This window comes from Corapipo altera, unplaced genomic scaffold (assembly GCF_003945725.1).
Source record: "Corapipo altera isolate COAL_440 unplaced genomic scaffold, ASM394572v1 70, whole genome shotgun sequence".
Taxonomy (NCBI): domain Eukaryota; kingdom Metazoa; phylum Chordata; class Aves; order Passeriformes; family Pipridae; genus Corapipo; species Corapipo altera.
Window position 1 is genome coordinate 2818131 of NW_020884911.1, and position 12146 is coordinate 2830276.

A 12146-nucleotide genomic window follows, 5' to 3' on the forward strand; every position below is an offset into this window, starting at 1 on the left:
GCTGAAAAGGGGTTGGGGGCACAGCTGTTCAAGTCCTCCATTTTTACTTCCCTCTGGCAGAGGGGAAGATCCACCACCAGAAGTGAGAATAATTCCTGGTGCAAATGGACTGGTGTGCAGGGAGCCACCCTCCAGGAAGAGGCAGGACACACTGCACACCAGTTCCTGCTGCAGAGAGAAGCTCCTGGAGAGCAGGGGACTGTTAAACCACCACCGTTGGAGGGCAGGAGCCTATAAAGCCAATGAGTGGCCCATAAAGCCATGCAAAGTCATATTTTTCCTTTTTTTTTTTTTTTCTTTTTAATTATAAAAGCTTTAACTTTCCCCTCACCACTTCTGGGCTGAATTGGTTTGATCCAGAGAGGTAGTTATGCATAAGAGCAACCACTTTATATTGAATTAGGGGATTTCTCATGCAACACATCTCACCAATTACAAGGCAGGGATGCAATTCTATGATTTATAATACATTATACTGTTAAGTAATATAACATTATAGATACAATTTGTACCTATCTCTCCATGGATTAGAGAGGTGGCACATGAAGAGTGGATCATTAAACAGCAGTGCAAGGCCAGGGGCCAAGCACTTCTGTTTAACAAGCTGCTCCAAGTACCACCCCTCTAATCCATGGAGAGAGAATAAATTGTTCCTGTGTCTTGTTATGAATTGTGTTCTTTGGGTGTGTTGGGGTTTTTTAAATTTAATAACAATAATAATTTCTGCATAGGACCATCTCTTTCTGGGGCTGAACTAGTGTAATCTGAAGGCACTTTGTTCCAGAAAGGGTGTGAAGTCAAATTATATAATTTACAATCTGGCCAGATTTGAGGGTGTCACCCTCAAATCAGCAGCAAACTGGCTGCTCCAACCCTCTGGAGGAGGGGAATCCACTCTCCTGGTCAGGCCAGGAAACACCCACATCCTCCCAGCTCCATGGCACAGCTGGAGAGGACAAAAAGCTCCAAGCTGCCCCAAGTGAACAGACTGTAAACAGCAAGCATGGTCTAAGATGCAAGACCTACATTAGGAATGTCCTGGGAGCACTCAGCAGCCCCTTAGCACCCAGTTTGGATGGATACAGCCCCCATGGGTGCTAACACCATGTTTACAATGCTTACTTCCCCAAGGCTAAGTAATTCTGTCGCCATTCCCAAGGGAACATTAAAAAGCAACTGTGTCTAAGTGCACCGAGGTCTTTGGGAGGACAGAGTTGACATGGTGGTGCTTCAAGGCAGAGCGTGCAAACCTGCTCCACTCCATGGGCACGTGCAGCAGCTCAAGGTGAGCTCTTTGACCTCTCCAGGGTCAATAAACACAGATATAAATACCAGGCCCTACAGACAACACGTCACTTTATAGCGTTGGCACCCATATTAGGATTCCACACCTTGGCTCCCAGGTTTATTTAACTCCATTACTATCCCCTTAACGATGACAACCCCCTTCTGTAACAGTACAGTCGCTTGGCTCCCGAGGAGGGCAGCACAATGAAGGAGGCTGAAGATATAGGGACACTGTTAGGCTGTCTTATAGCCCCTAACTCATCATGTGACAAGTCATTGATTTCTATTGACAATTTCATTGTAATGTCAGAGTGTAACCTGAATTCATCTTTCATCTGCTTCAAAAGTAAACAGTGGCCCTTGGAATAAGGGGAAAGAAAAAAATAAAGGGATAGTGTTAAGAAAATAACAAAAATAATAAAAAGAATCCAGCTTTTCCTCAAAAAAGAAATGGAGAACCAAGACGGCTCCGCAGCTACACAGAGCAGAGCAAACTATTAATAGAAAACACATTATTTGGCAAATTTTATCACTGCTTCAATTTGCAAGTTATTCAGAGATTTACTGTCATTCATTCAATTATTTTCAATTTATGAAACTATATTAAATTAGCATTATTCCACGGAAACTATTTTCAGCCTCAAAAAAAAAATTTTCAAGTGATATTTACGGTGTTTGCTGACAAGACATCGTCACCTCAGCCACAATAAGGTGCCACTACTGTCCCTCAAGCTTAACAAGCAGCTCCGAAAGAAACAGGGAGCAGGGATGCTCCGACCAGACCTCCGACGCTGTCTACATTTGAAAGAGAAGATAAAAAGGAAAGGCTGGCAGGACTTGGCGTTGGCACTACATTACATTTCTATTAATAAAGAACAGCAATCAGCTCTGAAATTAATGTGGATCTGTTATCTCTTCACGCACACAAAGAATTTGTGTCTAATGTGTTCGCATGGCCTACGATGCAAAGGACGGGGCCAAGTCATTTGGGTTTTTTGTTTCATCGCCTTTGTGCCTTCGCTCTGGTGTGGTTTTCTATGTTTTCCTACAGAAAAGCATGTGCAGCCATGAAGGGTAAAGATCTAACTGTCGGCATGGTCCCTTCTCTGCGTTTCTAGAGCCCAGACAGATGTATTTCATACACCTCCAAAATGCAAATTGAAATTTGCTAGTTTCTAGGGTTTGGCCACCTGTTGCACTTTACCACTGCTGTTCAATAGACATGGTGCAGGCTAAAAGATTTACTGGACTTCAGGTTAAGGCACTCCCAAAGTCCTCCACAAATATCAGACACACTGGCAGACGGGAACGCTGAGGTACAAATTTCCACACTCTGGTGAAAGAGGCCCTGGAGCCTTGAAAAAAAGTAAAATAAAATAATGAAAATACACCTCTTCATTTCAGTTTCACGGGATTCAAATGATGTACAAAAAATTCCCTGAGTAATTTTCCTGCAGCACAGCTCCCTAATGAGGCTGGGGAAGCAGCTTCTCTCCACACTACCACAAATAGCTACTCGGGACTGAACGAGCATAAAAGGTAAACTCAGTCTTTCAAGGTGGAAATTATGCTACTGATGCCAAGCTGCTGGTCACAGCTCAGCCATCAGCCAAACACTTTTCCCATGAAAGACCATCCCATGACATACTCTTAATTTTGAGATGTTTTTTGAGGTATGCTAATGTAGGTTTGCTTTTTTACCAGTGGTTACTTGAGGTATTGCTTCGAGTTGTTACATTCAAGCAGTCTCACACTGAATAAAAAGTAAGGAAAACATCTGGAATTACTACTTGTCCTATAAAGTTTTAGCACAAATAGGATCTCGTGATATTTAATGATATTGTCTTGGGTGACTGGAAAGCAACCAGAAAGAAATACTTCAGGAGTCTAGAGAAAAATAAAGTAAAATGAATAACCATTACGAAAAGGAGGCAACAAGCCAAACAGCTGAGGATGTGTACACTGATAGGGAATTCACATTCCTTTTAAAACATTATCCTATGTTCTGTCTCTTGTCTGTTCCAGTGACACTGTCTCTCCAGCTATGGCCCATCTAGCTACTCACAGGCAAAAGACAGAGAGCCCTCCTGGGATCTTGTCACATCCATCTCCCACAGGGAGAAGAAACCTGACAGTGCCTGGGACATCTTGGCAAGAAGAAGCAACAGAGAGCAGCCAAGAAGGGAAGCAGGGAAGAGATGCATCTCTCAGTGGGGAGGAGATGTATCTTGATAGACTCCCCCTCTCCTTCTCCTCCAACCTCCGGGCCCAGCTGGACTCCACGTCCCAACTGCTCTCCCCATTAGGACGGGGGACGTGGGAAGCACACGGCTGGCAATGCACCCGGCAGGCTCCAAGGGATCCGAGAACACCCTCAGGTTCACAAGCACCCGGAGTTTGCCAAATCATTTCAGCTCATCTCTAATTGTCAGCGATCTCTATTAGCTCAGTAGTGTGGCTTTGACATAAGGATGAACAGAAGGGTTGTTACTGGCTAGTGATAGGAGAGGAGCTTCTGGTCCAAGGAAGAAAAGCATCTTCCATGGCAGAAGGAAAATTTCTTTTTTTCTTTCCCACATAGGCTAAACTATATGAAAGGTTAACTGACAAAAGACAAAGGGACTACACAACAGGTGCCCATCAGCTTAGACTTTCCCTAATATCATATTAAAAAAGGAAAAAAGGCTTTATGGTTTGCTTCTCAGTATTAAGCAATAACAGATCCATTTTATAATTGTCTCCAAGAGGAATAAGAAAAGGAAAATAGCACCATGTGCATCTATTACAGTACAGCACGACTCCATTTGAGTCCTCAGCTACAGAAGATAGTTGGTTTGACGGTGGCAGCTCCTTCTCCAGAGTACTTCCCTCTCTGATGATTGGTCCCTGTAAGATCCAGAGCCATGGTGCAACATTCCCCACGCCACCTGAAGCTAAATTTATGTAGATGGAAAGAAAAGGGAGAAGGGAAAAAGAGTCTCGACTACACCGAGATCACACTTTCTCAGATTACACCAAAATTCTGATCTTTCCATGTTACTTCCCTGAACAACAGGCCAAGTTAATAGGACCTAAAAATACCCCAAACACATTTTTGGTTTTGCAAACAGTGTTCCATTCATGCATGTCTGCCTGGTGATGCATCATTACAATTGTAATGAGACCGCTGCCAACCCTGGAAGAGTATATTGCTTGGTGTACTTGGAATGCTAAAGAGGGACAGAAGCCATACAGGAGTTAAAATGAGTTTCACCCCCACAGAAGCACGAGAGAAATTAACTCAGGCCCAGAGCTAGAAGTTACTTGAGCTTCCCAAACAGTCCAGGGCCACAGCCACTACTGCCTTAGACTTAAATTTTTGCCCAACACAAACAGCAAAAGCATCCCTTAGATCCCAGGAGCGGCCTCAGTTGCACGTTAGATCCTGGGATGGAGTCAGGCATTCAGGTGGTAACTGCACCCCCTCCCAGCAGTGGGCGGCTCTGCTGCTGGGGATGAGACGTACCACAAACAGGGAACATAAACCAACCCTAAATTAAAGCGCTCCCAACATAACGCAATTACACCACATAATGTTTACTTATCTTATATACACTCAGAGGGAAGATAAATGTCTAGTAAAAACCACAATCCACTATTAAACAGCTATAAAATACTTCGCTGTCTTCCCATTTCAAAAGCTCCCATAGTATAAATAGTGGTCAAAAGTTCAGTGAACTGTCTTGTAGTCTGGTGCTCCATTCAAACCCTGCTATTTCCAGAGAGTCTCCTGACACCGTATCTAATTTCCAAAATGAATATGCTTTAATTTTCCTTCTTCATGCATTGTGCTTTTTCCTCATTTAAAACAGCAACAGCCTCTGGCAGTAAAGGACATCACATTTCTGTGCGAGATGAAGCTTTTTTTCCCCCGATATGCAGGAGAATGGCATGGGTCAAGGGAGAAAAAATGTATGCAAAAAACATCACACCCCACTGACCCCAGTATATTTTACATTACAATTTTGCCATTTCCAATATAGGTTCATTTTGCAGTGGACCATATCAGCCATATTTCAGGATTTACACAAAAAAAAAAAAAAATCAGTACCTGGAGCATTGTCTGCATACGATATGTCCTAATGCAATATATGGATTGTCTTATTAATGTGTAGTGTAGCTTGCAGAGAACACACAGGCATGCAGGGAATACTTATGCATGCCAGGGAGGCAGCACAGGTGTACCTATTGGGAACAGGCCTATACATTCAATTATCTCTGCAGGTAATACACAAGTGCATTTTTATGTCTTAAAACCCAGCCTGCTCCACCCCTGAAATCGGTGGAGTTTGCCACATAAGCCTTTCTCCCCTGAGCCTTAAAGTCCCCAAAATGGAGCACCTGACACAGGTTCAAGCCATTTAAGCTGAGGTTGCCATGCTTTCAGTGGGCAGCAAAAGGAGCTTTATCCCCTGGCAGACACTGAAAGGCTGTCTTCCACCTCTAGCACAGGTAGAGATGATTAATTAATCCAGAGCCTGATTGGAAGGGCCTGGAAGGTTCTGGTAGCTTCTCGGGACTTCACTGCCACCCTTTACCCCTGAGGGTTTAAACGAGGGCCAGCTGTGCCTTGTTAACACTGACGAGGTTCTCTGAAACTCTTGCAGTGAAAAATAAAGATGCACCTTTTGTTCTCCCAACCCTCCTCGGAGACCAGGGAAAGGATGAAGTGGAAGCTTGGGGCAATCCCCGTTTTAACCACGGGGTAAAATCCGCAGACTCAACAGGAGCAATGCCTGACTAAAGCCTGTAACAATTCTGACTTCATGTACTGCAAAGACCATAATGCTCACAGAACTGGCACACCTGACCATTACAAACAAAATCATCATCCGCTATTTTGACAGAAAATCAAAGAAGTCTGACTTAAGAAGTACCAATTCCCATAAAATCTTGCTGCTCTCTCCAGATGATCAGCTAGGGCAAATGCTCACAAGAGAGGCAATACATGTACACAGGTGTCTAAAGGTTAAACATGCCAACAAAGCAGAATTATGGAATGGGGGATAAATACAGAGAGAGGAGGGCTTAAAAGAAAATTAAAGGAAAAATAATCAAGATCTCACCAGAGAAAGACAAAATCATCATTTTTCACATCAAGAAGCTACTCCCCCTTGCAACTGCCATAGAAAGGAGCAACTTCAGGCCCAACAATCATCAAACTTTCTCTGTTTATCACCTCAAAAACCCCTGAAGCTCTGCCACACTGCAATGCTGTAAGACTTTAAGAATAATAGAAAGACTTACATGAAGCTCAGGATGGCCCAGGACAAGGAGATCCATGTGGCTGGATGGAGCTGCTCTGAGGGAATGTGGAGCAGCACACAGTAAAGCTGCCTGCACCAGGAGCAAACTGAAGCTCAAACTATGGTGGAAACAGCTCCACAGGTGTTTGGGATACATTAATTAACTCCCTTTAGCTCATTGGCTGTAATAACTCCACACCTGCCAGGAGCCCTGACTCAGCTGACCCTAATTTCTGGTGTAGATCTCCTTCTGGGGTAGATAAAGCTGCTCTAGGTAAAAGTCCTGGCTAGGGCACTAATGAAAAAATTTCCTTTAACAGGAGGTAGCTGGAAGATTCCAGGGACAGAGGTGGAGACAGCCTGCTGAAAATGGCCCTAAATGTAATTGCAAGAGCAGCACTTTTTTTTGGTGTTATTTTAAGTAGAAAGGGTAAAACATGCAATATTTTCTTCAGCTGTTAGCTCTCCTAAATGTCACGGAGAAGCATCCTGTTGCCTGGCAAGTTGTGGACTCGGAGCTCAACAGGTTTGCTTGCTTATTGTCAGCATTTACCTGAACTGGTTTTTAATAAAAGCCTTTGAAGAAAGAAAATCTCCTGCCTGAGACGAGGCGTTGGGAGCCTGAGTGGAGGCCCCTGAGAGTTGCTGAGCTACTTAGTGGCAGTCAGTTGCATCCCTGATATATCCCATTCCTTCATAATTGCAAATCCCCTCGGTGCTGCTCTGCACAGGACCAGTTCTTCTGTCAGTGGTTATTGGATGGGAACTGATGCTGGTGTTTACACATCTACAGTCTCAAGAATTTCAGTATCTCTCTGGCAAACATTGCTGTGTTTCAAGCGGCCAATTTGAACAAGCTGGATGTGGCTGAGGGCAGGACTTGGTCCTTTCCATATTCATCTAGGGCTTTGAACTTCTCAAAACAAACCTTAGTTTCATAAAATAATAATAATAATAATCATAATAATAATAATGTTCCCTTTGGCTTCAGAGCACTAGTTCCATCAAAGTACCGACTATTGAAAGTTCAACTGCTAATGGCAAGCTATTTTGAAAAGAGAAAAGTCTGGAGGCAAATTATGAGGGAAAGAATAGATATTAATCATTTTTGAAGTCATTCTGTCTCGGGCATTATTTTCCTTTCTTTCATTATTCGTGATGAGTTTTTTGCTTCAAGGCCAAGTGAATTCACAGGGCCTGACCCATCCAAACACAACCACGACTGTCTGAACAATGCGGCCCAGCCGAGCCTATAGATAAAAAAGAGCCCAAATGGAAAGAAAGAAGGAAAAATGATAATTTTAAACAATGTATCTAAACAAATATGTGAAAGTATGACCCTTCTTCTGAATAGTTCATTTCCCAGTACTCTGCCCCACTGTGTTGCCATCCTGGTGGGGGAACTGGGGAATGGGAATCCCAACAGCAACCCATTTCATTTGCTGTTTCTCTCACCCCACCTCCCTGATCTCTAAAGCCACCTGGGTGATGTCAAGCCTCCTTCAGTAAAGGGAAGGCCTCTTACTTTTTCTCTTTCAGCTTAATCCCACAGCTAATGGAAACTCAGTAGTTTCACTCGTACCTTGGGTGACCTGCCCAGCCCTTTGCTGCTGCAGGGCACGAGCACACACTGTGAAGTGAACCTGGAGCCATTTGCAGCTCTCTCTGCTGAGAAATTGAAGAGCTTGGAGGAAAAAAATCTTAATTCAGGAGAGGGCTTTTTCCCCAAAACTCCCTCGGGAGAGGTTTTCCCATGTTGGGTATGCAAAGCACCAGGACTGCTGCATTAGGACACAGATGGACACCGTGTTTGTGGCAACTTCCTCTTGAAAGAAGCTGTCAGAGTAGAAGCAATGACAATTCCCAGACCTGTCTTCCCCCCCCTCCAGTAATTCTCAGCATGCCCAAGTAGCCCCATCTTCGTATGCTGCCAAAATAAAATGGCAGTTCAAGGTTCCCTTTGCTTCAGGGGAAAAATGACCTAACGAAGTTACTTTGGTATATTTACATTTGTAACCACATTCCCTGTAAGACAAGAGCTTGCAATGAAATATCTTTGGCAACCTTGAAGGCAACCAATGTGCTTTGCCTACTCTGAAACAAACTCAGCAACATGAATCCTCTCTCAGAGCCCACAGATGTGTGCATCTGCAGAAGATGCTGCTAATAATTAATAGAATTGTACAACCCCCTTGATATATAAATACACAGACAGAGCCTCACATTTTGCCTGCTTCTCTCTAACAAATACCCAAACTGAAACAAATTTAACAAGATACATTACACAAGTCTGCAGACAGAAGTTGTATGAAAATTTTAACTCTCTTCAGCAAGAAAGCACTTCTATTTCCAGTAACGCTGGCAGCATATACTGTAGCTAGGCAGCCGCATTTATTTTCAATTATCATTTTTGCCTTTTTATACAGCATAATGAAATGCCTGGTAAATTATACATTTTTGTAAAACACAAACTTGTCTCTTTATTTGCAGCTCAAGTCTTGCAGTATCGTTTTGTCTGCATTAGTTCTAGCGCTTTATGAGAGGCCAATTACTTTTCTTAGCTGTAATATGCAGAGCGTGGTATCTCACTCTTCAGTCCTGGCTGAGACACAGCCTGCTGCAAAATGACCATGTCTAAGGCTCAAACCTTCGGAGAAAAGGTGGGAAAATTCCCAGCACCCTGCTTGCCAAAGCATCACCCATAAATCGTTTGCTTCAGTTTCGATACCTAAGATTTTCAACTCACCCCCTGCTAAAGAAAAGCATATTTTTTAGGGGCTGGGGGGGGGAAATGTGTGGAGCTGCTTCCCCCAGTCTCCCTTTAGAAAGATGCTCTCATGGCAGATGGATCTCAATATGCCGTCTCCCAAATCTTAAGCAACTCTGAGAATATAAAGTTCACTTATACCAATGGGCCATATATATCTACACCTCTCGATTCGCTGTCTCTTTAACTGGCACTTTGAACTAGTGAACACCTCTTTAATCTTGCCCCATTATCATCCTAATAGTACCTCCCGATATTCATAAATGTCTAGCAAGACTTTCAGCTATTTGGTATGAAGAAGAAATATCCAGCTAAATTGAGAAGATTACCACATCACCACATAAATCAGTGACAGGCCGCGTGTTATTACAGTTGATTTTTGTTGACAGTTGGCTGTAGGCAGTTGTGTTTCAAATGCCTTTTTTCACTGGGAAATTAAACAAAATTCCATGCAAAATGCAGCCCTCCAGTTCAAAAACTGCAAATCCAAAATTAGCATTTCATACTTTAAAAGGTAGCACAGCACAATTTTCCATTGAAAGGTCTGTACAGTTGTCACAAATGGGTGCTTCACACATGACACTAATGCTACCGATGCCTTTTAAGAAAGCCACCTTTCTCTGATATTATTTTCTTCCCCTAATAATCTGCATACACTATAGTTCATCCCTACGGAAAAGAAAGAGAGCTCACTTACTTATCTCTCATATGGGAGCATTATGCTTTCAGCAATTCAGACAGATAGGCTGGGTGGGAGGGGGGTGGGTTGCCGAATCCTCCACGATAAGAGGGAACGAATCGTGGCCAGCGAAAGGTTAATCTCCCCTCTCCAAGTCCCTCCTTCCGTGTCAGCATAACCTGGAGAGCAAAGAAAATGCGAGACTTAACAGAGTGAAAAGACACACCGGCACAAAACACTGTTCCTGCTGGAGCATGTAGCACTTCGCACACAGGGCCACGCGTGACCTAATTAACAAAAAGCCGTTGCTACAAAGTCAGGAAAGCAGCTTGGGTGACACCAGAGAGGACCAGAACTTGCGAAGGAGTGTCTGCTTCCAGCAGCTGCTGATCTGCCAGTTTTTGGCTCGGATATTGCCCGCTGCTAAGCCAATTTTTTAGGGACTCTGGTGTCAGCAAGTTGATCAGGCAGCAGTAGTTGAGACGGAGTGCCTTCCCCTTCTCAAGACAGATCCCAGGGGCATTGGCTTTGTCTTGGACAATAGCTTGGAAAACATCACCACCACAAGGAGTTTACATTTTTGGATACAGATATATATATAGAGAGAGAGAGATCTATATAGATAGAGAGATATATGTAACATAGTGAATTGAAGCAATGCTCTGCTTTCTCCTGGGCACAGGGACAGACATATAATGCAGTTTGTCAGCCAAAAGATGTTACATGTGTTATCGTGCAAATACTTTGCTGGCAGCTAACTGGCTTCTGGCCACACAGTCCAACATCCTCCGGCCAGAACCACTGGGTTGAAAACCAGATCACCAGCCAGTTGCAATCTGATTCATCTTTCCCTGGTGTTCAAGGGCAGAGGCATGAGGACACAGGGATGATGACCCATGTGAAGGATCACCCTTTCTCCCAGCCCTGTCCTCAGAGAGGAGCTAAGGAGGGAGAGTCCACTTAAGTGACCTCTGAGCTGAGTAATCCCACCGCTTGTAACTGAGAGGAAAATACGTTCATAGTAGCCAGTGCTCATAAAACTAAGTATTTCAGTCAATATTGAAATGGTTTAATCTGAATTCACCATCAGGCATTTCAAACAGCTGTCTTGCTCTCATTTGCTCATGGTTGGGTCAAGGTTTAGTTTTTACAGCATGTGCCAAACCTTTCCCTGGTGTAACTCTGCTGACAGAACCAGACAAGATGTCCAAGGGAGCCTGGCCCCAGTCATCCATGGTGTGTCACCCATGCAAAAAAAAGCTCTTGACACTCTGCAAGTGGCTGGATTTGCACCTGATTACAGGTAAAGACTAAATTAATGGAGTCAAATAATCACAGTGAGATACTGGTTGCTTACCAGTTGCCCCGCTGGGGAAAAAGTACAAGGCCAAGAAGGATGGAAAATGGAAGCACAAGAGAAAACAGAGAATACGATGGATCAATCCTGTATTGCCTGTTGAGGAGAGGTTGGAAACAGGACAAAGCTTTGCTGTTGAGTGAGCTGCATCCTATAGAGAGTGATCGAATGATCTAAGGTAGCACTTGTACAACACTGGAAATATTTATACTTAAGATCTGTAGGGAATATAATAAAAGGGATTATGCCACTAACATCTCCTCTTCTAACTCTATTTAATATCTTAGTATCTCATTCCCAGTGAATATATTTTGCAAATTTTCGAAACACACAAGAGGGACCAGCTCCTTGGGAAAACCAGACAGTGAGGAGGCACAGACCAAACTGGCAGCATGAAAGAGCGTGGTCCAAGGGGAAAACAATTTCCCCACCAGAAAATGCCCAACAAAAAGCAAAGCAGCAAAAACAAAGGCAGGTTTTAAGTACAAAGCTGCCCATTCCGATAAAGATGGGAACCACAGTGCATGGTCACTGGGGAGAAGAGACTGAGCTGAACGAGACAGCATTGCCAAGGATAACGCTTGAAACAATGTTTGACAAGGACTGCAACTACAGGCAGAAGGTGGCTCAGTTTGTATACATAGACAGGTATTTTGTGTCACATGAACTCCTGAGAAGTGTGGTAGCTACCTGTGCCTTCAGAGGTGAGACAGGTTGCTCACTCCATGGTACCAGAGAGCCTTCTTCCGGGTCCATGCTCTTGCAAGGAGA

At 43.7% G+C, this 12146-nt stretch overlaps 1 long non-coding RNA gene across 1 annotated transcript in view; it reads right to left on the bottom strand.

The window, feature by feature from the left end:
* Positions 1-12146, bottom strand: part of LOC113952075 — a 155126-nt gene that overhangs the window by 136522 nt on the left and 6458 nt on the right. Inside the window, exon 2 of the long non-coding RNA XR_003529370.1 lies at positions 10037-10197. This is a non-coding gene — a long non-coding RNA (uncharacterized LOC113952075). The remainder of the gene's footprint in view (positions 1-10036; positions 10198-12146) is intronic.